The 2,585-nt window shown below is 38.1% G+C and overlaps 1 pseudogene; it reads right to left on the bottom strand.

Moving 5' to 3' along the window:
- Positions 1-264: 264 nt before the first annotated feature.
- Positions 265-1,092, bottom strand: LOC131770091 (uncharacterized; annotated as a pseudogene).
- Positions 1,093-2,585: the final 1,493 nt, after the last annotated feature.

Genomic DNA, 2,585 nt, shown 5'->3' with positions numbered 1-2,585 from the left:
GATACGAATTCAAAGTAAAACCAAGCAAAACTGCAAAGGTCGTGGAAACACGCGAGGGTACGAGTCGCAATTGGGTTTAGCGTTGCATCTGATTAGTTCCGAAGGGAGCGAGAGTTTAAATTTTCTGGACCAATCACAGAGCGTGGTGAAGCAAAATTCCGATTACTTTCGATACTCAATCGAAAATTGCGCCAAATGGGATGAGAGGCCGTCACTCCCACCAATCTATACACTCTCTGTTTTACTGCTCTATCATCCATGTTATCACTGCAAAGGTGCTTGGTTAGAGAGAATATTCTTATCATCAATGAAAAGTTTCTGCCAAAAGAAACTCGTCATTTTGAATCTAAAAGTGGTTGTACCAAAGCCACGCAGGAGATCATTTAACATTTCAAAATATTCTGAGTGTTGTGCTCCCATGGACCGATGCACCTAATGAACTTGAACAGTAAGTTCTAAAATGGTGGCGAGCAAGTTCATTAGAGAGATGGCAAATAACACCAGCGCGGAAAGCTTTGACAACACAAAGATATAACTGGGATATTGACGCTTCAAAAAATTCAACTGCGTATAATTCAAAAAGCCAACAAATAAAGTTCTAAGAATATAGTTAAAAGCTAAACCCATCAATATCATCCAGGAATTGATGGATTTGGCAGATATAGCGAGCTTGATGTATCTGGTCAAGGATACAAACAAAAGAATCATCAGAGTCCAACAGGAGGGAAGAAATTTCAGCTGATGTAGGAAGGCTTTGTATCCAAGAAAATCTGGAACTTTCTGCAGTGCCAAAATGATGATGATTGTGAAAACAGAGAGTGTAGCAAGCCATGTTATCACCAGTTCTTCGGAATATGAAAACACTGCGCCTTTCTCACAAAAATAGACAGTGGAATGGTCTTTGAAACAATTTACACTACGAATCATGTACACACATGGGCCACCAACATTCCATAGTAACAGCAAGGCAAAGCCTACAGCCCACAGTTTGATGGATCTTTTGTTTTGCCTGTCTTCGTTTGGAAGAGGCAGGTAATAGCTTGAGCGGTGCAGGAGTGATGCATGCTCGTCTACGTCCACACGGGTTGTCATCGTAAAATCTTCCATAAATATTCGTTCAATCACTTCGTTGTTGAAACACAATACACTGATCTCTCCTTAAAAATTGCTGATCCTTTGATCAATATTACGAGATAAAAGAGAATCAAAGCAGAACTTTTTAGATGTACGTCGTCAGTTTCGCTTCATAGTAAATGGACATGTTGCTTTGATAGGCGCGTATTATATTCAGCACACAATTATTAAGAAGCACTTAACAGCGACGATTCAATGCTGTGTAGTTTAGGAATTTTTCATAACAGTAAGCCGTGAAGACTACAATACCATCGTACTGAATGAAAAAAAAAGTTATTGTGCAAGAGTTCTCTGTGTTAAACTGAGAAAAAAATAAAAAAGATCAGCTAATGCGAATTCCTACCTGGTCCGGTAAATAGGGCAGTCATAGCTGGGCCAGTTATTTTGCTAAAAAAAACTAATCCTAATGTCCCAAACAAACTTATCATTTTAAAGGACGAAGACAGAAGAGCAGCGAAACAACACAAGAAGCACAACATGAGCTCTGTGCGGAAGCTAGAAATGGTTTTCAATTTTTTAAATTCCGTTTCAGGGTAAACATCACGGAACTGATCACTCAAATCATATGATTGCTTTCTAAATATTAAGTCATTATTTTAGAGAGCAAAGCCAAGGTCATTTCGTCTTTATTAGGAACATTCAGCTGTCATTGCACTTGCAAGTGTGTTTCAGAAAATTCAAAAGGCTTCATTAAAATCAAAAATAATTTTATTTTCTTACCTTGATATTACTCCAGTGTTGTGTGTTTAAGCGAAAATCTCCAGGTCTCTGCAGTTTTGGTGAAACTTTTGTAAGGGTCTGCTTAGGATCATGCTTATGACCACAAGTACTACGTTAGCAATGACCGAACAATCAGAATGACCAATAATCGTCCGTTGTACCTTTGCGGCTTACACCAGTCATTGCCAAGATTTGTGTCACAAAATGCGTCCCTGTTTCATGAATATAATTTCAATTGCTGACGCATTGAGAAATGAGAAATTTAAGGGACTAAAATAGCGTCCACGTTAATCATCTGACAGCAGACTTGTAGTTCAGTGAGCTGAGCTTAAAGAAAATCAATTTTGATTTCAATGCGTTCATTCGCCGTTAAGCAAATTCATAAATCTATTCAGCTGGTGTCTACAAATCTTCATTTCAGGTTTAACAGTCAAACTGTCGAACTGAACTGTCAAATCGAAATAGAAGTCAAGCTATCACACGAACGAAAACGGATTTGAAGAGAATTTTGGCAGCTCGTTGAGCCCGTTAAGAGCGCCATGTGGAAGAAAATGTTTAAACGGTTAGAGTTTTAAGTACGTGGTATCTCTGGTTTGTTGTGTTTCATTTCATCAAAAAAAATTAATGCAGAGTCTCGAGTTGACATTAGCTTTCTTATGCAAATATGATACCACTAGTAGGATTGGAATCGTTTAAAATGAAGAAAAAAAGAAACAGTTGGCTGATCTTAG

The sequence above is a fragment of the Pocillopora verrucosa genome, chromosome 12, assembly GCF_036669915.1.
Source record: "Pocillopora verrucosa isolate sample1 chromosome 12, ASM3666991v2, whole genome shotgun sequence".
NCBI lineage: Eukaryota > Metazoa > Cnidaria > Anthozoa > Scleractinia > Pocilloporidae > Pocillopora > Pocillopora verrucosa.
This window is presented reverse-complemented; position numbering and strand designations above follow the sequence as displayed.